Raw genomic sequence first — 12,477 nt, forward strand, 5'->3', positions numbered from 1 at the left:
ACTGACACTGCAGAAATACAAAGGATCATGAGATATTACTGTAACTAACTATATGCCAATAAAATGGACAACTGGGAAGAAATGGACAAATTCTTAGAAGTGCACAAACTTCCAAGACTCAACCAGGAAGAAATAGAAAATATGAACAGACCAGTCACAAGCACTGAAATTGAAACTGTGATTAAAAATCTTCCAACAAACAAAAGCCCAGGACCGGATGGCTTCACAGGTGAATTCTATCAAACATTTAGAGAAGAGCTAACACCTACTGTTCTCAAACTCTTCCAAAATATAGCAGAGGGAGGAATACTTCCAAAGTCATTCTACTAGAACACCATCACTCTGATACCAAAACTAGACAAAGATGTCACAAAGAAAGAAAACTACAGGCCAATATCACCGATGAACATAGATGCAAAAATCCTGAACAAAATGCTAGCAAACAGAATTGAACAGCACATTAGAAGGACCATACACTATGATCAAGTGGGGTTTATCCCAGGAATGGAAGGCTTCCTCAATATATGAAATCAATGAATGTGATACACCATATTAACAAATTGAAGGAGAAAAACCATATGATCATCTCAATAGATGCAGAGAAAGTTTTTGACAAAATTCAACACCCATTAATGTTAAAAACCCTCCAGAAAGGAGGCATAGAGGGAACTTTCCTCAACATAATAAAGTCCATATATGACAAACCCACAGCCAACATCATCTTCAATGGTGAAAAACTGCAACAATTTCCACTAAGATCAGGAACAAGACCAGGTTGCCCACTCACCACTCTTATTCAACATAGTTTTGGAAGTTTTAGCCACAGTAATCAGAGAAGAAAAAAGAAATAAAAGGAATCCAAATCGGAAAAGAAGAAGTAAAGCTATCACTGTTTCCAGATGACATGATACTATACATAGAGAATCCTAAATATGCTACCAGAAAACTACTAAAGCTAATCAATGAATTTGGTAAAATAGCAGGATACAAAATTAATGCACAGAAATCTCTTGCATTCCTAGACCCTAATGATGAAAAATCTGAAAGTGAAATTAAGAAAACACTCCCATTTACCATTGCAACAAAAAGAATAAAATATCTAGGAATAAACCTACCGACCGAGACAAATGTCCTGTATGCAGAAAATTATAAGACACTGATGAAAGAAATTAAAGATGATACAAATAGATGGAGAGATAAATCATGTTCCTGGATTGGAAGAATCAACATTGTGAAAATGACTCTACTACCCAAAGCAATCTACAGATTCCATGCAATCCCTATCAAACTACCACTGGCATTTTTCACAGAACTAGAACAAAAAATTTCACATTTTGTATGGAAACACGAAAGACCCAGAATAGCCAAAGCAATCTTGAGAAAGAAAAATAGAGCTGGAGGAATCAGTTTCCCTGACTTCAGACTATACTACAAAGCTACAGTAATCAATACAGTTTGGTACTGGCACAGAAACAGAAATATAGATCAGTGAAACAGGATAGAAAGCACAGAGATAAACCCACACACATATGGTCACCTTATCTTTGATAAAGGAGGCAAGAATATACAGTGGAGGAAAGACAGCCTCGTCAATAAATGGTGCTGGGGAAAGTGGACAGGTACATGTAAAAGAATGAAATTAGAACACTCCCTAACACCATACACAAAAATAAATTCAAAGTGGATTAAAGACCTAAATGTAAGGTCAGACACTATCAAACTCTCAGAGGACAACATAGGCAGAACTCTATGACATAAATCACAGCAAGATCCTTTTTGACCCATCTCCTAGAGTAATGGAAATAAAAACAAAAATAAACAAATGGGACCTAATGAAAGTTAAAAGCTTTTGCACAGCAAAGGAAACCATAAACAAGATGAAAAGACAACCCTCAGAATGGGAGAAAATATTTGCAAATGAAGCAACTGACAAAGGATTACTCTCCAAAATTTACAAGCAGCTCATCCAGCTCAATATCAAAAAAAGAAACAACCCAATCCAAAAATGGGCAGAAGACCTAAATAGACATTTCTCCAAGGAAGATATAGATTGCCAACAAACACATGAAAGAATGCTTAACATCATTAATCATTAGAGAAATGCAAATCAAAATGACAATGAGATATCATCTCACACCGGTCAGAATGGCCATCATCAAAAAATCTAGAAACAATAAATGCTGGACAGGGTGTAGAGAAAAGGGAACCCTCTTGCACTGTTGGTGGGAATGTATATTGATACAGCCCCTATGGAGAACAGTATGGACGTTCCTTAAAAAACTAAAAATAGCACTACCATACAACCCAGCAATCTCACTACTGGGCATATACCGTGAAGAAACCATAATTCAAAAAGAGTCATGTATCAGAATGTTCATTGCAGCTCTATTTACAATAGGCAGGACATGGAAGCAAACTAAGTGTCCATCAACAGATGAATGGATAAAGAAGATGTGGCACATATATACAATGGAATATTACTCAACCATAAAATAATGAAACTGAGTTATTTGTAGTGAGGTGTATGGACCTAGAGACTGTCACACAGAGTGAAGTAAGTCAGAAAGAGAAAACAAATACCATATGTTAACACATATATGTGGAATCTAAAAAAAAAAAAAAAGGTCATGAAGAACCTAGAGGCAAGATGAGAATAAAGATGCATACCTACTAGAGAATGGACTTTAGGTTATGGGGAAGGGGAAGGGGAAGCTGGGACAAAGTGAGCATGTGGCATGGACATATATATACTATCAAACTTAAAATAGATAGCTAGTGGGAAGCAGCCACATAGCACAGGGAGATCAGCTCGGTGCTTTGTGACCACCTAGGGTGGGATAGGGAGGGTGAGAGGGAGGGAGATGCAAGAGGCAAGAGATATGGGGACATATGTATATGTATTACTGATTCAGTTTGTTATAAACAGAAGCTAACACACCATTTTAAAGCAATTATACTCCAATAAAGATGTTTAAAAAAAAAAAAAAGAGGAAAGGGGCAATCTACCTGAAAAAGAATTCAAAATAATAATAGTAAAGATGATCCAGAATCTTGGAAACAGAATGGAGGCACGGATTGAGAAAATACAAGAAATGTTTAATAAAGATCTAGAAGAACTAAAGAACAAACAAACGGAGATGAACAACACAATAACTGAAGTGAAAAATACACTAGAAGGAATCAGTAAGAGAATAACTGAGGCAGAAAAACGAATAAGTGAGCTGGAAGACATAATGGTGGAAATAACTGCCAAGGAGCAGAATAAAGAAAAAAGAATGAAAAGAATTGAAGTCAATCTCAGAGACATCTGGGAAAACACTAAACACACCAATATTCAAATTATAGGGGTCCCAGAAGAAGAAGAGAAAAAGAAGGGGACTGAGAAAATATTTGAAGAGATTATAGTTGAAAACTTCCCTAACATGGGAAAGGAAATATTCACCCAAGTCCAGGAACCAAAGTGAGTCCCATACAGGATAAACCCTAGGAAAAACACAACAAGACACATATAAATCAAAGTAACAAAAATTAAATTCAAAGAAAAAATATTAAAAGCAGCAAGGGAAAAACAAAAAATAACTTACAAAGAATCCCCATAAGGTTATCAGCTGACTTTTCAGTGGAAATGCTGCAGGCCAGAAGGGAGTGGCAGGATATACTTGAAGTGATGAAAGAGAAAAACCTACAACCAAGATTACTCTACCCAGCACAGATCTAATTCAGATTCGATGGAGAAGTCAAAAGCTTTTCAGACAAGCAAAAACTAAGAGAATTCAGAACCACCAAACCAGCTTTATAACAAATGCTAAAGAAACTTCCCCAAGTGGGAAACACAAGTGAAGAAAAAGACCCACAAAAACAAACCCAAAATAATTATGAAAATGTTAATAGGAACATACATATCGATAATAACCTTGAAAGTAAATGTATTAAATGCCCCAACCTAAAGACACAGACTGCCTGAATGGATACAAAAACAAGACCCATGTATATGCGGTCTACAAGAGACCCACTTCAGACTTAGAGACACATACAGACTGTAAGTGAAGAGATGGAAAAGGTTATTCTATGCAAATGGAAATCAAAAGAAAGCTGTGGTAACAATACTCATATCAGACAAAATAGACTTTAAAATAAAGACTGTTACAAGAGATAAGGAGGGACACTACATAATGATCAAAGGATCCCAGAAGAAGATCAAAAGATCAAAGGATCCCAGAAGAAGATCAAAGTATCCTGGAAGAAGATATAACACTTATAAATGTTTATACTCCCACCAAAGAAGGACTTCAATACATAAGGCAAATGCTAACAACCATGAAAGGAGAAATAGACAGTAACACAATAATAGTAGGGGACTTTAACACCCCACTTACACCAATGGACAGATGATCCAAACAGAAAATAAATAAGGAAACAGAAGCTTTAAATCACACAATAGACCAGATAAATCTAATTGATATTAATAGAGCATTCCACCCAAAAGTGGCAGAATACACTTTCTTCTCAAGTGCACGTGGAACATTCTCCAGGATAGATCACATCTTGGGTCACAAATCAAGCCTCAGAAAATTTAAGAAAATTGAGGTTTCTTGCCCTCCCTCCCCTTCTGCTGGCATGCTGGCCTGGCTCCCCTTCCCAGCCCTGATGGGTGGGTGGGCTGCCCTGAGGAGGTGGGGAGGGGAGGGCTGAGCTGGCCGGTGGGCAGACGACACAATGCAGAACTTCTGGGCAGCCCCCAACTGCACTCAGAAGAGCACGCAGTTGTACCTGGCCATTTTCAGGTTCCTGCTGGATCCAGCCAGATGCCAGAAGTGGGTGGAGAATAGTAGGAGAGCAGACTTAAAAGATAAAATACCTGATAAACTAAATAAACATTATCAATTGTGTGCCAAACACTTTGAGACTTCTATGATTTGTAGAACTAGTCCTTATAGGACAATTCTTTGAGATAATGCAATAACAACAATATTTGATTTTACCAGCCATTTGAAAAATCCACACAGTAGACACAGAAAACGAATAAAATAATTGAGTGAAGATGAAATCAGGACACTGAAACAGAAAAAAATTAATGAAACTTCTGAACAGGAATCAAAACATAAGGAAATAAACAACAACAATGTTCAGAACCCCAGTGCAGAAGAAGGGGGTGAAGAGCAGGATGAAGACAGCTTGCCTTTAACACTTGAAGAGAAGGAAAACAAAGAATACTTAAAATCTTTATTTGAAATTTTTATTCTTACGGGAAAACAGAACACACCTCTGGATGGACATGAAACTGATGAAATCCCAGAAGGTCTGTTTACTCCTGGTAACTTTCAATCACTGCTGGAAGTGCCAGATCAATTCTGGTGAAGAGGTTCTGAGAAAGCGCTTTGAGACAACAGCAGTTAACACATTGTTCTATTCAAAAACACAACAGAAACAGATGCTAGAGATCTGCATTCGGGAAGAAACCCTCAGGGAAGTGAGAGACTCTCACTTCTTTTTCATCATCACTGACAATGTGGTGGACATAGCAGGGGAAGAGCACCTGCCTGTGTTGGTGAGGTTTATTGACGAAGCTCACAACCTGAGAGAGGAATCTGTGGGCTTCCTGCCTTATGAAGCTGATGCAGAAATTTTGGCTGTGATATTTCACACTACGATAACTGAGTAGTGGGGATTAAACATGGAGTACTGTCATGGCCAGGCTTACATTGGTCCAGTGGATTTTCTTCCAAAATGAACGTTGTTGCTTCTAGACTTTTAGAGAAATATCCTCAAGGTATCTACACACTCTGCTCTTCCTGTGTCTTAAATATGTGGTTGGCAAAATCAGTTCCTGTTATGGGAGTATCTGTTGCATTAGGAACAATTGAGGAAGTTTGTTCTTTTTTCCATCGATCACCACAACTGCTTTTAGAGCTTGACAATGTAATTTCTGTCCTCTTTCAGAACAATGAAGAAAGGGGCAAAGAACTGAAGGAAATTTGCCATTCTCAGTGGACAGGCAGGCATGATGCTTTTGAAATCTTAATGGACCTCCTACAAGCACTTGTTTTATGTTTAGATGGTATAAATAGTGACACAAATGTTAGATGGAATAACTGTATAGCTGGCCGAGAATTTGTACTCTGTAATGTGGTAACAGATTTTGATTTCATTGTTACCATTGTTGTTCTTAAAAATGTTCTTTTATAAGAGCCTTAGGGAAAAATCTTGAGGGGCAAACTTCTGATGCCTTCTTTGCAGCCAGTAGTTTGACTGTAGTGCTGCATTCACTAAATGAAGTGATGGAAAATATTGAAGTTTATCATGAATTTTGGTTTGAGGAAGCCACAAGTTTGGTAAGCAAACTTGATATTCAGATGAAATTCCCAGGGAAATTTTGCAGAGCTCAGCACAGTAACCTAACTAACCTAACTAACCTCAGCTAACCTCTGAGAGTTACTATAAAGAAATTCTAAGTGTTCCAACAGTGGAACACATTATTCAGAAACTGAAAGGTATATTCTCAGAATAGCAACTCAAATCTCTTAAATGGTTATCTCTGATAACATCTGTCATGGGACAGCTCAAATTCAATACATCAGAGGAGCATCATGCTGACATGTACAGAAGTGACTTACCTAATCCTGACACACTCTCTGCTAAGTTGCATTGTTGGAGAATCAAGTGGAAACATGGAGGGAAATATATAGAATTTCCATCCACTATTTATGAAGCCCTTCATCTGCCAGACATCAAGTTTTTTCCTAATGTTTATGCATTGCTGAAGGTCCTATGTATTATTCCTGTGATGAAGGTTGAGAATGAATGCTATGAAAATGGATGAAAGCGTCTCAAAGCATACCTGAGGAACACTTTCACAGACCAAAGTTCAAGTAACTTGGCTTTGCTTAACATAAATTTTGATATAAAACATGATTTGGATTTAATAGTGGATACATATGTCAAGCTCTATACAAGTAAGTCAGAGCTTCCTACAGATAATTCAGAAACCATTGAAAATACCTGAGACTTTTAAAATAGGCTTTCTCTTATATTTGATATTTGAAAAAAATCTGTAAGAAATTTGAAAATATCTTACAGAAAAGTTATAAGGTGTACATAGGCCACTTAATCATTGAATATCTTGACCTATAGGCCTCCCATTGAGTACGTTAGTCATTGATAATCTGCCTGTTTAAATGGCCCTTTTGAAGTCCCATGCTTTGGAGACCTAACTGTTCTTCCAGAAGATAACATTGAAAGTACCATGTTACACACTGTGTGATCTTTGCGAATGGCACTTTGAAATTGTATTAGTTAAGTCATTTTAGACATAACATTTATCACTATGGATCCAATTGTCAGGTACTGAGTTATCAGTTCTTTGAAGAAATAAATTTTGAGGAAGTATGGGAGGAAGGAATACATTTTATAAAACATTACAATGAAGCTTATGACTGACCTTTGAATAGTAGGAGTTTTAAGTATGCTGTTAAAAACGTGTAAGTGACTGATAAGAAAATTATCAGACCGTAAGAGAAAAGTGTGAGCTCACCAAATAAGTATTTCAGTGTAGATTTTGTCTTTATCAAATAAAGTTAAAGGAACAAGTTATAGTTAAAGTTTGAATGGAAGAGCTTGCCGTTGTTGTTCTACATCTGGTTGTTGTAGTTTACATTCCTTTATTGAGCCTACATCTTCATAAGCTTTTTGGCAGGTATATGTTGAACACTTCTGTTTCATGGTCAAGACAGGATCAGAGGCCATGGATACTGACAACTGATTTGTCTGTTTTCTTCTGTCTTTTTCCATGACTGTATCTACTGCCTCATCTTGATTTACAAGCAAAACTTACAAAACTTACAAAAATAAGTGTTTTGTGGTTTATCTAGGAATATACAGAAAATATTGTTGTCATTTTTGGTGCAGAAAATCAATTTTGAATAGTTTATTTCAAGCTAAGTAAAATGTGAATTTTGTTTTAAAAAAAGGAAAGAAAATTGAAATCATACCAAGCATCCTTTCTGACCAAAATGCTATGAGATTGGAAATCAATTACAGGAAAAGAAAAACCGTAAAAAACACAAATACATAGAGGCTAAACAGTGCACTACTAAATAACTAAAAGATGACTGAAGAAATCAAAGAAGAAATTTTAAAATACATAGAAAAAAATGACAATGAAAACATGACAACCCAAAAACTATGGGACTCAGCTAAAGCAGTTCTAAGAGGGAAATTTATAGCAATACAATCTCACCTGAAGAAACAAGAAAAATCTCAAGTAAACAATCTAACCCTACACTTAAAACAACTAGAGAAAGAAGAACAAAGACAACCCAAAGTCAGTAGAAGGAAAGAAATCATAAAGATCAGAGCAGAAATAAATGAAATAGAAATGAGGAAAACAATAGCAAAGATCAATAAAACTAAAAGCTGGTTCTATGAAAAGATAAACATAATTGATAAACCCTTAGCCAGGCTCATCAAGAGAAAAACGGAGAGGATGCAAATCAATAAAATTAGACATGAAAAAGGAGAAATCATCACTGACACTACAGAAATACAAAGTATTATGAGAGGCTACTACATACAACTATATTCCAATAAAATGGACAACCACAAAGAAATGGACAAATTCTTGGAAAGGTACAATTTTCCAAGACTCAACCAGGAAGAATTAGAAAATATAAACAGACCTATCAGAAGCAATGAAATTGAAACCATAATTAAAAGCCTTCCAACAAAGAAAGTCCAGGACCAGATGGCTTCACAAGCAAATTCTATAAAATATTTAGAGAAGAGCTAACACTGATCCTTCTCAAACTCTTCCAAAAAATTGCAGAGGGAGAAACACTCTCAAATTCATTCTACGAAGCCACCATCACCCTGATACCAAAACCAGAAAAAAGATATCACAAAAAAGAAAATTATAAACCAATATCACTGATGAACATAGATGCAAAAATCCTGAACAAAATACTAGCAAACAGAATCCAACAGCACATAAAAAGGACCATAAACCATGATCAAGTGGGATTTATCTCAGGGATGCAAGGATTCTTCAATATATGCAAATCAATCAATGTGATATACCACATTAACAAATTAAGGAATAAAAAACATATGATCATCTCAATAGATGCAGAAAACTTTTGCCAAAATTCAACACCCATTTATGATTAAAAACTCTGCAGAAAATGGGCATAGAGGAAGCCTACTTCAACATAATAAAGGCCATATATGACGAACACATAGCAAGCATCATACTCAATGGTGAAAAACTGAAAACATTTCCACTAAGTTCAGGAACAAGACAAGGATGTCCACCCTTGCCACTATTATTCAACATAGTTTTGGAAGTCCTAGCTACAGTAATCAGAGAAGAAAAAGAAATAAAAGGAATACAAATTGGAAAAGAAGTAAAACTGTCACTGTTTGCCGATGACATGATACTATACATAGAAAGTCCTTAACATGTCACCAGAAACTACTAGATCTAATCAATGAATTTGGTAAAGTTGCAGGATACAAAATGCACAGAAATCTCTGGCATTCGTATACACCAACAATGAAAAATCAGAAAGAGAAATTAAGGAAACACTCCCATCTACCACTGCAACAAAAAGAATAAAATACCTAGGAATAAACCTGACTTAGTAGGTGAAAGACTTGTACTCAGAAAACTATAAAACAGTGATAAAAGAAATCAAAGATGACATAAACAGATGGAGAAATAGACCATGTTCTTGGATTGGAAGAAACAATATTGTGAAAATGACTATACTACCCAAAGCAATCTACAGATTCAATGCAATCTCTATCAAACTACCAATGGCATTCTTCACAGAATTAGAACAAAAAATTTTACCATTTGTATGGAAACACAAAAGACCACAAACAACCAAAGCAATCTCGAGAAAGATAAATGGAGTTGGAGGATTCCGGCTCCCTGACCTCAAACTATGCCACAAAGCTACAGTAATCAAGACAGTGTGATACTGACACAAAAACAGATATATAGAGCAATGGCACATGATAGAATGCCCAGGGATAAACCCACACACATATGGTCACCTAATTTATGACAAAGGAAGGAAGAACATACAATGGAGAAAAGACAGCCTCTTCAATAAGTGGTACTGGGAAAACTGGACAGTTACATGTAAAAGAATGAAATTAGAACACTCCCTATCACCATACACAAAAATAAACTCCAAATGGATTAAAGACTTAAATGTAAGACAAGACACTATAAAACTCTTAGAGGAAAACATAGGAAAAACACTCTGACATAAACCACAGCAAGATCTTTTTTGACCCACCTCCTAGAGTAATGGAAATAAAAACAAAAATAAACAAATGGGACCTAATGAAACTTAAAAGCTTTTGCACAGCAAAGGAAACCATAAACAAGACAAAAAGACAACCCTCAGAATGGGAGAAAATATTTTCAAATAAAACACCAGACAAAGGATTAATCTCCAAAATACACAAACAGCTCATGGAGCTCAATATCAAAAAACAAGGAGTCCATTTAAACAATGGGTGGAAGACCTAAATAGACATTTCACCAAGGAAAACATACAGATGGCCACGAGGCACATGAAAAGATGTTCAACATCACTAATCATTAGAGAAATGCAAATCAAAAGGACAATGAGGTATCACCTAACGCCGGTCAGAATGTCCATTATCAAAAAATCTAGAAAAACTAAATGCTGTAAAGGGTGTGGTGAAAAGGGAAAGCTCTTGCACTGTTGCTGGGAATGTAAATTGATACAACCACTATGGAAAACAGTATGGAGATTACTTAAAAAACTAAAAATAGAACTACCATATGACTCAGCAATCCCACTACTGGGCATATACCCTGAAAAAAATCATAATTCAAAAAGAGACTTGTACCACAATGTTCATTGCAGCACTATTTACAATAGCCAGGACATGGAAACAACCTAAATGTCCATCAGCAGATGAATGGATAAAGATGTGGCACATATATACAATGGAATATTACTCAGCCATAAAAAGAAACGAAACTGAGATATTTGTAGTGAAGTGGATGGACCTAGAATCTGTCAAACAGAGTGAAGTAAGTCAGAAAGAGAAAAATAAATACCGTATGCTAAGGCATATATATACAATCTAAAAAAAAAAAAAATTGGTACTGATGAACATAGTTGCAGGGCAGGAATAAAGAGGTAGACATAGAAAATGGGCTTGCGGACATGGGGTGGGAGGGCAAAGCTGGGGCAAAGTGAGAGTAGCATCAACATACATATACTACCAAATATAAAATAGTTGGCTGGTGAGAAGAAGCAGCATAGCACAGGGAGATCTGCTCTGTGCTTTGTGATGACCTAGAGTGGTGGGATAGAGAGGATGGGAAGGAGGCTCAAGAGGGAGGGGATATGGGGACATGTGTACATATAGCTGATTCGCTTTATTGTGCAACAGAAAACAACACAGTATTGTGAAGCAATTATACGCCAGTAAAGATCTATTAAAAAAGTAAAAATAAATTTAAAATGTCTATTTTTTTAAAAAAAAAGAAAGAAAGAAAGCAGAGACTTCCCTGGTGGCCCAGTGGTTAAGACTCCATGCTTCCAATGCAGGGGGTGCAGGTTTGATCCCTGGTCAGGTAACTAATTTTCCACACGTGGTCAAAAAAAAAAAAGGAAGAAAGAAAGAAAGCAGATTACAGGTCCAGTTAGATTATTTGGGTTCCCCCAAATGGTCACAACATATTATTTAAAGAAATAAAAACAAAAAGGAGAAAAGTAAAGACAAGCTTTCTTGGGCTTCCCTGGTGGCGCAGTGGTTGAGAGTCCGCCTGCCGATGCAGGGGACACGGGTTCGTGCCCCGGTCCCAGAGGATCCCACATGCCGTGGAGCGGCTGGACCCGTGAGCCGTGGCCACTGAGCCTGTGTGTCTGGAGCCTGTGCTCCGCAACGGGAGAGGCCACTACAGCGAGAGGCCCACGTAAAGACAAGCTTTCTTAAGTAAAAAGCAACTATTCCTTTTTAATGCCAATGTTTTCCTCTGCAATTAACAGTGCATACAATCTGGGAGCATGAATCCAAGGACTAGAAGGCCATATTGTCTCTGCCAGTAACCACTAACTCAAATAACTTCAGTGAGAATACTAAGAATATCAAGTGTCCTATGGGTCTGAGAGTTGGAATGGTTCTTAGAGGCTTTTCCATCCAGGTCCATCATGATTCAGCTGAAGTTACTGAGGACCAGAGATGTTCAAGTCATCCAACAAGCTAGTGGAAGAACTGAGGCTACTTTTCTGACCCTAGTGCTCTTTCCTTTGCATCAAAAATTTTACAGGCTATAATTCATTTTGAAAATATTAAGAGAAAACATGCTACCTGGATATTGGTTGGAACTGAGAAGGTTAAGCAAGGAAATAAAGCAACGTCAGCTGTCCACCACTATGAATTACACCATAGAGCAACTCCAGAAGCATGGGGATGTTTTTGGATGTGAAA

The 12,477-nt window shown here is 36.8% G+C and overlaps 1 pseudogene; it reads left to right on the plus strand.

Annotated features, from left to right (window-relative positions):
* Positions 1–4,716: 4,716 nt before the first annotated feature.
* Positions 4,717–7,003, plus strand: LOC131747916 (52 kDa repressor of the inhibitor of the protein kinase pseudogene; annotated as a pseudogene).
* The last annotated feature ends 5,474 nt before the right edge of the window (positions 7,004–12,477 follow it).

The sequence above is a fragment of the Kogia breviceps genome, chromosome 1 (assembly GCF_026419965.1).
Source record: "Kogia breviceps isolate mKogBre1 chromosome 1, mKogBre1 haplotype 1, whole genome shotgun sequence".
NCBI classification, from domain to species: Eukaryota; Metazoa; Chordata; class Mammalia; order Artiodactyla; family Physeteridae; genus Kogia; species Kogia breviceps.